General features: G+C 52.1%; 1 pseudogene; it reads right to left on the bottom strand.

Annotated features, from left to right (window-relative positions):
* Positions 1–2764: 2764 nt before the first annotated feature.
* On the bottom strand, positions 2765–6602 carry LOC134729713 (cell division cycle protein 27 homolog; annotated as a pseudogene).
* Positions 6603–15000: the final 8398 nt, after the last annotated feature.

The raw sequence follows: 15000 nt of genomic DNA, 5'->3' as shown, positions 1-15000 counted from the left end.
TCTCTCTGTCTGTCTCTCTGTCTGTCTCTGTCTCTCTCTTTCTCTGTCTGTCTTCTCTCTCTCTCTCTCTCTGTGTCTCTCTCTCTCTGCCTGTCTGTTTCTCTCTGTCTCTCTCTCTCTGCCTGTCTCTCTCACTGTGTCTGTCTTCTGTCTTACTCCCTTTCTCTGCCTGTCTGCCTGTCTGTCTGTCGGTCTCTCTCTCTCTCTCTCTCTCTCTCTCCCCCTGTCTGTATGTTTCTCTCTGTCTCTGTCTCTCTCTCTCTTTCTGTGTCTCTCTCTCCGTCTCTGTCTTTCTCTGTCTGTCTGTCTCTCTCTTTCTTTCTCTCTGTCTCTCTCTGCCTGTCTCTGTCACTCTGTCTGTCTTCTGTCTTACTCTCTCTCTGCCTGCCTGTCTCTCTCACTCTCTCTCTCTGCGTGTCTCTCTCTCTCTTTCTTTCTCTCTGTCTCTCTCTGCCTGTCTGTCTCACTCTGTCTGTCTTCTGTCTTACTCTCTCTCCGCCTGCCTGTCTCTCTCACTCTCTCTCTGCGTGTCTCTCTCTCTCTCTTTCTGTCTGTTTCTCTCTGTCTCTCTCTGTCCGTGTCTGTCTTTCTTTGTCTTTCCTTCTCTCTGTCTCTGTCTCTCTCATTGTGTCTGTCTTCTGTCTTAGTCTCTCTGTCTCTCTCCCTGTCTGTCTGTTTGTCTCTCTCTCTCTCTCTGTCTTTGTCTTTCTTTCTCTCTGTCTCTGTCTCTCTGTCTCTCTCTCTGTGTGTCTGTCTTCTGTCTTACTGTCTTTCTCTGCCTGTCTGTCTGTCTCTCTCTGTCTCTCTCTCTCTCTGTCTCTCTCTCTCTCTCTCTCTCTCTCTCTCTCTCTCTCTCCCCCCTGTCGGCTGTTTCTCTGTCTCTGTCTGTGTCTCTCTTTCTGTCTGTTTCTCTCTGTCTTTCTCTCTCTGTCTCTTTCTCTCTGTCTCTCTGTCTGTCTCTGTCTCTGTCTCTCTCTCTCTCTCTCTCTCTCTCTCTGTGTGTGTGGGGGGGGGTGTGGGGGGGTGTGTGTGTCTGCCTTCTGTCTTACTCTTTCTCTGCCTGTCTGTCTGCCTGTCTGTTTGTCTCTCTCTCTCTGCCTGTCTCTCTCCCTTCCTGTCTCTGTTTCTCTCTCTTTCTGTTTCTCTCTGTCTCTGACCATCTGTGTCTTTCTCCGTCTGTCTCTTTATCTGTCTCTCTCTCTCTCTTTTTCTGTCTTTCCCTCTTTGTGTATCGTTGTCTCTCTCTGTCTGTCTCTGTCTCTGTCTCTCTGTCTCTGTCTCTCTGTCTCTCTGTCTCTCTCTCTCTCTGTCTGTCTGTCTGTCTCGGTCTCTGGCTCTGGCTCTCGCTATCTCCCGCCCTCTCTTTTTTTTGCAAAATAAGCTCAAGTACATCTAATCTAATCCCTCACCAAGGCCCGAATTCTTAACTTCTGACATCCCAGATTTGATCTCCCTACAGAATGCTGTACAGAACTGGCGAGTTGATTTCTGGACTTGGATACCTCATAGAAACTACATAGGAATAAAGATCCAATCCTAAAATCTGGTGTGGCTTCTCCCTCGACTGTCTCGAAAAATCGTACCTCTGTTCCCCTAGGATGCCGGAAGAGTTTTCTCAATGTGCATCTGCCCGTGTCCTAAGTGATCTGTGACCGAGCCCTGTCCGTTCTGTCTCCAATATGTATGTGCAAACACTTCTCTCCATTTCCACAACTACCCACGGCCCCTTGTGGAACCACTGGCTCTTCGAAAAAAATCCCAGAAGTGGTTTTGGCTTTTTGGCTAGGAGGCCTAAGCCTGCTGAGAACTTTCCTGCCCAGGATCCTGTGTGAACAAAAGTGCCTCTGCTGGGAGCTGGGATCGTCGGGACCATGCTTGCTAGCGCTGGATGAGTCTCTGGAAGGACGCACGGGACTCCGCAAAGCTGACCTGTCCCACCGAGGTCAAATGGATACCTCTGCATTGGCCCGAGGCCTCCAAAGTACATCACCGTCACCAACCGTCACCGTCAGCATCCTTGTGAGCCTGCCCAAGACCCCGCCTCCGGGGAGACTCTTGGGAGCCCGGCCTTCATCGGCTAAAGTCCAAAGGGATGGTGACTTCCACCCACAAGGTCCCCACTGAACGGCGAAGATGTGGAGCGTAGGTCAGAGAGGGGACCAGGAGGGGAGACGTCCTGACCGGCGATGAGTTCCCTAGGCTCTGGCCACCCCACCCACGCCCCACGTCCCACGTCGCGGGCACCCGCGGGACACCGCCGCTTGATCCCCTCCTCTGTCCACAGCCGGCCCCACCCCACCACGCAACCCACGCACACACGCTGGAGGTTCCAAAAGCACACGGTGTGAATAGAGCCTGACGGAGCGAGAGCCCATTTCACGAGGTGGGAGGGGTGGGGGTGGGGTGGGTTGGGGGTTGTGGGGTCTGTGGAGAGCCCGATTCTCCCTCTTGGGTGGCTACAGGCTAGAAATGAATATCGCTTCTTGGGCGGAGGGGCTTCCTTAGGCCATCACCGCTTGCGGGACTACCTCTCAAACCCTCCCTTGAGGCCACAAAATAGATTCCACCCCACCCATCGACGTTTCCCCCCAGGTGCTGGATGTATCCTGTCAAGAGACCTGAGCCTGACACCATCGAATTAAACACCTTTACTGGCTTGGTGGGTTTGTTTGTTTCTGAGATGGAGTCTTGCTCTGTCCCCCAGGCTGGAGTGCAGCGGCGTGATCTCAGCTCACTGGAACCTCTGCCTCCTGGGTTCAAGTGATTCTCCTGTCTCAGCGCCACCATGGCCGGCTCATTTTTTTTTTTTTTTTTTTTTTTTTTTTTTTTTTTTTTTAGTAGACACGGGGTTTCACCCTCTTTCATTGGTTTTCACTGGAGATTCCAGATTCGAGCCACACCTCATTCTGTGCCACAGAGAGACTTCTTCTTCTTCTTCTTCTTTTTTTTTTTTTAAGTGCAACGCAACGTGTCTGCCTTATTTGAGTGGCTTCCTATATCATTATAATTGTGTTATAGATGAAGAAAAGGTATTAAACACTGTGCTAATGATAGCGAAAGTGAAGACAAAAGAAAGGCTATCCATTTTGTGGTTAGAATAAAGTTGCTCAGTATTTAGAGCTACCTAAATACGTCAGCATTTACACTCTTCCTAGTCAAAGCTGGCCGATCTGAATAATCCTCCTTTAAACACAATTTTTGATAGGGTTAAGATTTTTTTAAGAATGCGACTCCTGCAAAAGAGCTGAACAGACAATACACATTTAAAAACATCACAACACAAGGATCAACCAGACTTGGGAAAAAAATCGAAAACGACACAAGTCTTATGAAGAACTGAGTTCTTAAAATAGGACGGAGAACATAGCCATCGGAAGAGAAGGCAGTATTGGCAAGTTGATTGTTGCGTTGGTCAGCAGTAGCTGGCACTATCTTTTTGGCCATCTTTCGGGCCATGTAACTACTACAGCAAAATGAGATATGATCCATTCAACAACATATTCGCAAATCAAAAAATGTTTCCGTAATATAATGCTTCAGATTTAGAAGCAAATCAAATGATAGAACTCCACTGCTGTAATAAGTCACCCCAAAGACCACCGTATCTGACAGAATAACTACCACAGGGTTATGACTTCAGAATTATACTTTCTCTTGATATTTACTTATGTATGTATTTATTTTTTTAATGTATTTCTCTTGAGACGGCGTCTCGCTCTGTCGCCCAGGCTGGAGTGCAATGGTGTGATCTCGGCTCACTGCAACCGCCACCTCTCCGGGTTCAAGCGATTCTCCTGCCTCAGCCTCCCGAGTAGCTGGGACTACAGGTGCCCACCACCACGCCCAGCTAATCTTCATACTTTTAATAGAGACGGGGTTTCACCGTGTTGGCCCGGATGGTCTCGATCTCTTGACCTCGTGACCCGCCCGCCTCGGCCTCCCAAAGTGCTGGGATGACAGGCGTGAGCCACTGCGCCCGGCCTTCTCTTGACGTTTAAACTATGAAGTCAGTCCAGAAAAATGCAATAAATGTCAACGGTGAGTATGCTGTTGAGGCAGAGGTAGGACCACACTTTTTCATGTCTTATTCAGTTGATCACAATAGGACCTAGGTAGTAATTTCCTATGTGCCCACTTATACACGAGTACAAAAGAGTAAAACAGAGAGACCGCTACATTAAAGGGCACGTGAAGTTCTTCATAGTAACTCCGTAAACTGGAACACTGTCAAAAAGCAGCAGCTCGTGAGTTGTTTCCATCTATTTTTCTATTCTCCAATAAGTGAACTATGCTATTCCTTTCCAATCTCCCAAGCGCTCCTTGTCCCCATCACCACTTCGGTGCTCGAAGAAAAAGTCACAAATCCAGTCACACAACTAAAGAAACACATACACGAACCAAAGACAACTACAGCGTCTGCAAAAGTTTGCTAGAAGACTGAAACTGTTGAGTATAAGGATCTGGTATTCTATGATCATGAGTTCATTTCAGAGTTTGTTCAAGACATACGTTTCATAAGGAAACATCTTAGTTAGAAGTTATTCAGCACTATGTACCATCCCTAAGTATTTTTAACCAAATTCGTGACAATAAAGAGCTATCTAACCAGAAAAACTAGCGAGTACCGGCGCCATCCATAGGGCTTTGTCTTTACACTTCATTACCACTTACCATGCCTTACAATGTCTGGGATTGACCCTGATAGCATTTCGAAAACAAGCTGATGCTTTGTCCAGTTCTTCAGTGAAGACAAGCTCACGCCCTAATGCACTATAGGCATAAGCATCATTTGGATCCACTTCGAGAGTTCTCTGGAAGAATTGAATCGCAATATCGTGTTCCCGTTGCAGACCGAAACAGTTCCCTGCAGCACACCAGGCCTCTGGCTGGCGAAGTTTTATCCCTGTCTGTGAAGTCTTTGGACAGAACTGAAAGAGCAACATCTTTCGGAGGATGCCAAAGTGTTGTAGAGTAGATCTCCATGCCTTCGACTCTGTAATTCTCAATCCTTCTAACCTCTGAGAATTTTCTTTCAGCTTGTGTGGACTCTGAAAGTTTACAATAGGCCCTTCCAATTTGGCACAGTACCCAACCGGTATTGCGGTGGTGAGAAGCTAGATGGCTCAAGATACTGACAGCTTCTTTGCCGTGGTGAGAACACAAAGCTAAATAACCTTTCCCCCTTTCACGAGGAAGGCTCATCAAGCCTTCCGCTGCTGCTTTTTGTAGATTAAAAGCCTGAATCTGAGGCGCGATTGCGGCTATTTTCCCTTCTGGAGTGACGGAAGAGTCCAATGTTGTCACTTCCATGGCTATCACTTATGTTCGGTGGAGTTATTCCTCCTTTATTAGCTTTACTTTTTGTTTTTCTGTTTGGGATTTTAGGTGGAAACTTCCCTTTTAATTTTCTCCTATTCTCCTCGGTTGTGGAGCTGTCACTAGTCAAGAGTCGTGAATTTCTTCGAGGCGGTGCGTTTGGGGGAGATGCCATAGTGGGGCTCAATACCTGAGGTGTTGCCCTTGTCGGCGCACCAGAACTTTGTGTTTTTGCGAGAATTGGGGTTACCTTTCGGCTCTTTCCCCTCTGCGAGAAGACAGACTGTGTTCCGGTTTGGCCGATTCCGGCAACAGACTTTTTTGAAGGGGCTCCGGTGGATGGCACGTCAATGACAGAAGGTGTCTAATACCAGTGCAGTTTTGTCCATAGGATCCGTCTCCGGGACTTGGGGCTTCTAATGGCAAAATGCCAACACTTGGGGCTCATGGACTAACTGCTGCTGGTCCTCCTAATACACTTCGACCAGTTTTTGGTTTATGTTGAACCTGTTTAGATCATATGGAAGTTCCTGTTCCCAGTGGGACAGTATCAGGTGAAAGGACGGCTGAATCGATAGAAGACACTGGGGAGTCTGTATTCAAGGAGTACTTTGAATTGGAAGATTCTCAATTCAATCCGTTTAATTCAACGGTGTCCTGGGGTGTTTCCGTAAGAACGGTCTCAGGCTGTCTGTGACATAAGCTAGGACGAGGTCCCAGTGTTTTGGCACAACACTTGGACAGGCAGTTGCTAAAGCTCTCTAGAGATGTGAATCAAAATGTTTGGTCAGGATCTGGCTTTTCCCCCCTATTTCACATCATGATTCAAAGGGACACCAGAGGAAAGGATTTCAACGGAGGCTCTTTTGGTCACATTCTGACCCTTTGGTAAGCCGATCTGTCTTGCAATATACATGTCCCAACGATGGAAGGGGAAAGCGAGCTGAATCAGCAAACTCAGGAACAATAATATCATCATGGCTTCTCTGCTTAGGAAACACTCCACCCGATAAGATTTGATCCCCTTCTGCAAGCTTGCTGAGATCAACACAACATTTCGCAAGCAGGTATTTGCATTGCGGTGTAGTACCACTGTGTCCTTTCAAGAGTCTATATGTTTTATAGGCCTTTCCTGAGCGGTAAGAAGAGGTTGCCAGTAAAAACAAGGCTTCTTCTGAGTGTACTTCTGCATAGAGGCGTTCTGCGAGGAAAACCGCACCTCGGTAGGCATAGTGGCTTAGTGCTTGCCATATAGCAGCCTGGACGGGTCCCTGCAGCACCGCCATCCTCGAGGCTCAGGCCCACTTTCTGCAGTGCCTCAGGCACCGCCCCCCCCCCACCCCCCCCACCCCCATAGCGGCTCCGGCCCGGCCAGCCCCGGCTCATTTAAAGTCACCAGCGACCGTTACCGACCGTTACCGTGGGATGGGGGAGTCCGAGCCAGAATGACTTCTTTATCCTGCCGACTCTGGAAAGCCCGGCCCCTTGTGATCCATTGCAAACCGAGAGTCACCTCGTGTTTAGAACACGGATCCACTCCCAAGTTCAGTGGGGGGATGTGAGGGATGTGGCAGGTAGGACGAAGGACTCTCTTCCTTCTGATTCGGTCTGCACAGTGGGGCCTAGGGCTGGAGCTCTCTCTGTGCGGACCGCTGACTCCCTCTACCTTGGGTTCCATCGGCCCCACCCTGGAACGCGGGCCTTGGCAGATTCTGGCCCTTCCTGGCCCTTCAGTCGCTGTCAGAAACCCCATCTCGTGCTCGGATGCCCCGAGTGACTGTGGCTCGCACCTCTCCGGAAACATGGGAAATCTCTCCTCTACGCGCGGCCACCTGAAACCACAGGAGCTCGGGACACACGTGCTTTCGGGAGAGAATGCTGAGAGTCTCTTGCCGACTCTCTCTTGACTTGAGTTCTTCGTGGGTGCGTGGTTAAGACGCAGTGAGACCAGATGTATTAACTCAGGCCGGGTGCTGGTGGCTCGCGCCTGTAACCCCAGCACTTTGGGAGGCCGAGGCCGTAGGATCCCTCGAGGAATCGCCTAACCCTGGGGAGGTTGAGGCTGCAGTGAGTGAGCCATAATTGTGTCACTGCGCTCCAGTCTGGGCGAAAGACAGAATGAGGCCCTGCCACAGGCAGGCAGGCAGGCAGGCAGGCAGGCAGGCAGGCGGGCGGGCAGGCAGGCAGGCAGGCAGGCAGAAAGACAACAGCTGTATTATGTTCTTGTCAGGGTAGGAAGCAAAAATAACAGAATACAGCCCTTATTTTTTTTTTCCCCTTCGGACGGAGTTTCACTCTTGGTGCCCACGCTGGAGTGCAGTGGCACCATCTCGGCTCACCGCAACCTCCACCTCTCGCGTTCAAACGATTCTCCTGCCTCAGCCTCCTGAGTAGCTGGGATTACAGGCAGGGGCCACCACACCCGGCTGATTTTGTATTGTTAGTAGAGACGGCATTTCTCCATGTGGGTCAGGCTGGTCTCGAACTGGCGACCCCAGTGGATCTGCCCGCCTCGGCCTCCCAAAGTGCTGGGGTGACAGGCGTGAGCCATCGTCACCGGCCGGCTACGTTTTTTGTTTTTTGTTTTTTTTTTTAATTATTTTACTTTTTTTTAGTTTTCAATTTTAATCTATTTATTTACTTATTTACATTTATTTATTTATTTATGTATTTACTTATTTATTTATTTTCGAGACAGACTCTCGCTCTGTTGCCCAGACTGGAGTGCAGCGGCGCGATTTCGGCTCACTGCAAGCTCTGCCTCCCGGGTTCACGCCATTCTCCTGCCTCAGCCTCCCAAGTAGCCGGGACTACAGGCGCCCACCACTGTGCCTGGCTGACTTTTTGTATTTTGAGTAGAGATGGGGTTTCACTGTGGTAGCCAGGATGGTCTCGATCTCCTGACCCTGTGATCCGTCCACCTCAGCCTCCCAAAGTGCTGGGATGACAGGCGTGAGCCACCGCCCCCGGCCTATTTATCTATTTATTAACTTTGAGTCCAGGTTATGAAACCAGTTAGTTTTTGTAATTTTTTTTTTTTTTTTTTTTTTTTTTTGAGACGAGGTTTCACCGTGTTGCCAAGGCTTGGGCCGAGGGATCCACCGGCCCTCGGCCTCCCAAAAGTGCGGGGATGACAGGCGCGAGCCTACGGCGCCCGGACCCCCCCTTCCCCCCTCCCCCGCTTGTCTTCCCGACAGACAGTTTCACGGCAGAGCGTTTGGCTGGCGTGCTTAAATTCATTCTAAATAGAAATTTGGGACGTCAGCTTCTGGCCTCACGGACTCTGAGCTGAGGAGTCCCCTGGTCTGTCTATCACAGGACCGTACACGTAAGGAGGAGAAAAATCGTAACGTTCAAAGTCAGTCATTTTGTGATACAGAAATGCACAGATTCACCCAAAACACAGAAACCAGTCTTTTAGAAATGGCCTTAGTCCTGCTGTCCGTGCCAGTGATTCTTTTCAGTTTGGACCTTGACTGAGAGAATTCCCAGTCGGTCTCTCGTCTCTGGACGGAAGTTCCAGATGATCCGATGGGTGGGGGACTTAGGCTGCGTCCCCCCAGGAGCCCTGGTCGATTAGTTGTGGGGATCGCTTTGGAGGGCGCGGTGACCCACTGTGCTGTGGGAGCCTCCATCCTTCCCCCCACCCCGTCCCCAGGGGATCCCAATTCATTCCGGGCTGACACTCTCACTGGCAGACGTCGGGCATCACCTAGCGGTCACTGTGACTCTGAAAACGGAGGCCTCACAGAGGAAGGGAGCACCAGGCCGCCTGCGCACAGCCTGGGGCAACTGTGTCTTCTCCACCGCCCCCGCCCCCACCTCCATGTTCCTCCCTCCTTTGTTGCCTAGGAAACCGCCACTTTGACGACTGGGTCTGATTGACCTTTGATCAGGCAAAAACGAACAAACAAATAAATAAATAAAATAACACAAAAGTAACTAACTAAATAAAATAAGTCAATACAATCCATTGCAATGCAATAAAATACCATACGATACGATAGGATAGGATAGGATAGGATAGGATACGATACGATACGATACGATACAATACAATACAATACAATACAATACAATACAATACAATACAATAGGCCAGGCGCGGTGGCTCATGCCTGTCATCCCATCACTTTGGGAGGCCGAGGTGGACGCATCACCTGAAGTCGGGAGTTGGAGACAAGCCCGACCAACATGGAGAAATCCCGTCTCAATTGAAAATACAAAACTAGCCGGGCGCGGTGGCACATGCCTATAATCCCAGCTGCTAGGAAGGCTGAGGCAGGAGAATCGCTTGAACCTGGGAAGCGGAGGGTGCGGTGAGCCGAGATTGCGCCATCGCACTCCAGTCTGAGCAAAAAGAGCGAAACTCCGTCTCAAAAATAAATAAATAAATACATACATACATAAATACATAAATTAAAATAAATAAATACAATACAATAAAATAAATGGGCCCTGCGCGGTGGCTCAAGCCTGTCACCCCCTCACTTTGGGAGGCCAAGGCCGGTGGATCAAGAGGCGGTCAGACCAACAGGGCCAGTATGGTGAAACCCCGTCTCTACTCACAATACACAAAATTAGCCGGGCGCCGTGCTGTGCTGTACTGTCTGTAATCCCAGCTACTCGGGAGGCCGAGCTGAGGCAGGAGAATCGCTTGAACCTGGGAGGTGGAGGTTGCAGTGAGCCGAGATCGTGCCACTGCACCCCAGCCTGGGCGACAGAGCGAGACTCCGTCTCAAAAAAATGAAAATGAAAATGAAATGCAACAAAATAATTAAAAAGTGAGTTTCCGGGGAAAAAGAAAAAACAACAACAACAACAACAACAACAACAACAACAACAACAAAAAACAACCCCACCGTGACATACACGTACGTACGCCTCTCGCCTTTCGAGGCATCAAACACGTTAGGAATTATGCGTGATTTCTTTTTTTTAACTTAATTTTATTTTATTATCATGATTTATGTTTCGAGACGGAGTCTCGGAGGCCCGCCCTCCCTGCGTCCCATTCCCTGGTTGCCCAGACAACCTCAGGAGACAGACCCTGGCTGGGCCAGATTGTTCTTCTCCTCGGTCGATGGTTTCCTTGTCTTTCTTCGTGTCTTTAACCCCCGTGGACTCTTCCGCTCGGGTTTGACAGATGGCAGCTCCACTTTAGGCCTTGTTGTTGTTGGGGACTTTCCCGATTCTCCCCAGATGTAGGGAAAGCAGGTAGATTTGCCTTGCCTGGCCTTGCCTGGCCTTGCCTGGCCTTGCCTTTTCTTTCTTTCTTTCTTTCTTTCTTTCTTTCTTTCTTTCTTTCTTTCTTTCTTTCTTTCCTTCATTACTTTCTTTTTTTCTTCTTCTTCTTCCTTTTTTTTTTTTTTTTTGAGACAGAGTTTCACTCTTGTTGCCCAGGCTAGAGGGCAATGGCGCGATCTCGGCTCACCGCACCCTCCGCCTCCCAGGTTCAAGCGATTCTCCTGCCTCAGCCTCCTGATTAGCTGGGATTACAGGCATGGGCCACCGTGCCTGGCTGATGTTTGTACTTTTAGTAGAGACGGTGTTTTTCCATGTTGGTCAGGCTGGTCTCCAACTCCCAACCTCAGGTGGTCCGCCTGCCTTGGCCTCCCAAAGTGCTGGGATGACAGGCGTGAGCCACAGCGCCCAGCCTCTCTCTCTCTCGCTCGCTCGCTCGCTCGCTCGCTCGCTTGCTTGCTTTCGTGCTTTCTTGCTTTCTTGTTTTCTTTCTTTCTTTTGTTTCTTTCTTGCTTGCTTTCTTGCTTGCTTGTTTTCTTGCTTTCTTGCTTTCCTTTCTTTTTCTTTCTTGCTTTCTTGCTTGCTTGCTTTCGTGCTGTCTTGTTTTCTTGCTTGCTTGCGTGCTTGCTTGCTTTCGTGCTTTCTTGCTTTCTTGTTTTCTTGCTTTCTTTCTTTCTTTTGTTTCTTTCTTGCTTGTTTTTCTTTCTTGCTTGCTTTCTTGCCTTCTTTTCTTTCTTGCTTGCTTTCTTGCTTTCTTTTCTTTTTCTTTCTTTCTTTCTTGCTTTCTTGTTTTCTTGCTTTCTTGCTTGCTTTCGTGCTTTCTTGTTTTCTCGCTTTCTGTCTTTTGCTTCTTTCTTTCTTGCTCTCTCGCTTGCTTGCTTGCTTGCTTTCGTGCTTTCTTGTTTTCTTGCTTTCTTTCTTTCTTTTGTTTCTTTCTTGCTTGCTTTCTTGCTTTCTTGTTTTCTTGCTTTCTTGCTTTCTTTCCTGCTTTCTTTCTTGCTTTGTTTTCTTTCTAGCTTTCTTTTCTTTCTTGCTTGCTTTCTTGCTTTCTTTTCTTTTTCTTTCTTTCTTTCTTGCTTTCTTTTTTCTTGCTTTCTTGCTTTCTTTTCTCTTTCTTTCTTTCTTTCCTGCTTTTTTGCTTTCTTGCTTGCTTTCTCGCTTGCTTGCTTTCTGTCTGTCTTTCTTTCTTTCTTTCTTTCTTTCTGTTTCGTCCTTTTGAGACAGAGTTTCACTCTTGTTTCCACGGCTAGAGTGCAATGGCGCGATCTTGGCTCACCGCACCTTCCGCCTCCCGGGTTCGAGGGCTTCTCCTGCCTCAGCCTCCTGATGAGCGGGGATTACAGGGAGGCACCCCCACGCCTGGCTTGGCTGATGTTTGTGTTTTTAGTAGGCACACCGTGTCTCTCCGTGTTGGTCAGGCTGGTCTCCGACTCCCGACCTCATGTGATGCGCCCACCTCGGCCTCTCGAAGTGCTGGGATGACGGGCGTGAGCCACCGTGCCCGGCCTGTTGACTCATTTCGTTTTTTTTTTTTTATTTCTTTCGTTTCCATGTATTTACTGACATTTATTAATGTAAACATTTTTGTACATTTATATGTAAACGACAATGCGTATATCTTTGCATTTACTACTCTCGCGTCTCGTAAACACGTACCGATTGCATAGAAACATACTTCTACATAATAGACGTAGGTGTTTCTGCTATACAAATACATACACATCGCTCTATAGAGAAGCGATCGTCCACAAATACGTTTACGCTTACGTACGAAAAGTGTTGTATTTATGTTAATAAATGAACAAGTGTACGTAGTTATCTCTGTTTTCTTTCTTCCGCTCCTTTACGTTTTTCTTCCTTCCTTTCTTCCTTTCCCTCCTTCTTTAGGTTTTTCTTCCTCTCTTCCTTTCCTTCTTTCTCTCTTTCTGATCTTTTCTCCTTCGTGCTTTATTTCTCTTTCGTTCCCTGTCTCTCCTTCTTTTTTCTTTCCTCCCTGTTTCTTTTTCCCTTCTTTCCTTCGTTTCTTTCCTCATTCTTTCTCTCTTTTTCATGTTTCTTTCCTTTCCGTCTGTCTTGTAAAAATGGAGTGTTTCAAAAGTTTTCTCTGTGTATCTACGTTTTTTAAATTGTCTCTCTTTTCTCCATTTTCTTCCTCCCTCCCTCCCTCCCTGCTCCCTTCCCTCCCTCCTTCCCTTTCACCATCTGTCTCTTTTCCCCATTCCCCGCCCCCCCCCCCCCGTCTGTCTCTGCGTGGATTCCGGAAGAGCCCATGCATTTTGCCTCTCCGTGTGTCTGCAGCGACCCGCGACCGAGTCCTTGTGTGTTCTTTCTCCCTCCCTCCCTCCCTCCCTCCCTGCTTCCGAGATGCATCTCCGAACACCCACGCGCCGTGGGTTGTCTTCTGACTCTGTCGCGGTCGAGGCAGAGACGCGTTTTGGGCCCCGTGTGTGTGGGGTTGGGGCAGAGGGGCTGCGTTTTCGGCCTCGGGAAGAGCTTCTCGGCTCACGGTTTCGCTTTTGCGGTCCACGGGCCGCCCTGCCATCCGGATCTGTCTCGCTGACGTTCGCGGCGGTCGTCGGGCTCCATCTGGCGGCCGCTTTTAGATCGCGCTCTCGGCTTCCGGAGCTGCGGTGGCAGCTGCCGAGGGAGGGGACCGTCCCCGCTGTGAGCTGTGCAGAGCTCCGGAAAGCCCGCGGTCGTCAGCCCGGCTGGCCCGGTGGCGCCAGAGCTGTGGCGCGTCGCTTGTGAGTCAGAGCTCTGGCGTGCAGGTTTATGTGGGGGGGAGGCTGTCGCTGCGCTTCTGGGCCCGAGCCGGGCGTGGGGCTGCCCGGGCCGGTCGACCAGCGCGCCGCGGCTCCCGAGGCCCGAGCCGCGACCCGCGGGGACCCGCCGCGCGTGGCGCGGGAGGCTGGGGACGCCCTTCCCGGCCCGGTCGCGGGTCCGTCCGCGCTCATCCTGGCCGTCTGAGGCGGCGGCCGAATTCGTTTCCGAGTCCCCGTGGGGAGCCGGGGACCGTCCTGCCCCCGTCCCCCGGGTGCCGGGGAGCGGTCCCCGGGCCGGGCCGCGGTCCCTCTGCCGCGATCCTTTCTGGCGAGTCCCCGTGCGGAGTCGGAGAGCGCTCCCTGAGCGCGCGTGCGGCCCGAGAGGTCGCGCCTGGCCGGCCTTCGGTCCCTCGTGTGTCCCGGTCGTAGGAGGGGCCGGCCGAAAATGCTTCCGGCTCCCGCTCTGGGGACACGGGCCGGCCCCCTGCGTGTGGCACGGGCGGCCGGGAGGGCGTCCCTGGCCCGGCGCTGCTCCCGCGTGTGTCCTGGGGTTGACCAGAGGGCCCCGGGCGCTCCGTGTGTGGCTGCGATGGTGGCGTTTTTGGGGACAGGTGTCTGTGTCGCGCGTTTCCTGGGCCGGCGGCGTGGTCGGTGACACGACCTCCCGGCCCCGGGGGAGGTATATCTTTCACTCCGAGTCTGCATCTTGGGCCACCGGGTTATTGCTGACACGCTGTCCTCTGGCGACCTGTCGCTGGAGAGGTTGGGACTCCGGGTGCGTGCGGGGCTCTGGCCTACCGGTGACCCGGCTAGCCGGCCGTGCTCCTGCTTGAGCCGCCCGCTGGGGCCCGCGGGCCTGCTGTCCTCCGCGCGCCCGGGCGTGTCCCGACTCCCGGTGCCGGCCCGGGTCCGGGTCTCTGACCCACCTGGGGGCGGCGGGGAAGGCGGCGAGGGCCACCCTGCCCCCGTGCGCTCTCCGCTGCGGGCGCCCGGGGCGGCCGCGACAACCCCACCCCGCTGGCTCCGTGCCGTGCGTGTCAGGCGTTCTCGTCTCCGCTGGGTTGTCCGCCGCCCCTTCCCCGGAGCAGGGCGTCGGCCGGCCGGCCGACCTCCGCTCCCGGGGGGCTCTTTCGTGATCGATGTGGTGACGTCGTGCTCTCCCGGGCCGGGTCCGAGCCGCGACGGGCGAGGGGCGGACGTTCGTGGCGAACGGGACCGTTCTTCTCGCTCCGCCCCGCGGGGTCCCCTCGTCTCTCCTCTCCCCGCCTGCGGGCGGCGCGTGTGGGGGAGGCGTGTGGGGTGCGGAGCCCGGCCTGACCTCGCCGTCCCGCCCGCCGCCTTCTGCGTCGCGGGGCGGGTCGGCGGGGCCCTCTGACGCGGCAGGCACCCCTCGCTGTCGCCTCCAGTGGTTGTGGACTTGCGGGCGGCCCCCCTCCGCGGCGGTGGGGGGTGCCGTCCCGCCGGCCCGTCGTGCTGCCCTCTCGGGGGGGCGTGCGCGAGCGTCGGCTCCGCTTGGGCCTCTGCGGTGCTCCTGGAGCGCTCCGGGTTGTCCCTCAGGTGCCCGAGGCCGAGCGGTGGTGTGTCGTCCCCGCCCCCAGCGCCCCCTCCTCCGGTCGCCGCCGCGGTGTCCGCGCGTGGGTCCTGAGGGAGCTCGTCGGTGTGGGGTTCGAGGCGGTCG

Source organism: Pan paniscus, chromosome 22 (assembly GCF_029289425.2).
Source record: "Pan paniscus chromosome 22, NHGRI_mPanPan1-v2.0_pri, whole genome shotgun sequence".
In the NCBI taxonomy this organism is placed as follows: Eukaryota; Metazoa; Chordata; class Mammalia; order Primates; family Hominidae; genus Pan; species Pan paniscus.
Note: the sequence above shows the minus strand (reverse complement) of the source record. Positions and strands in the feature narration are given on the sequence as shown.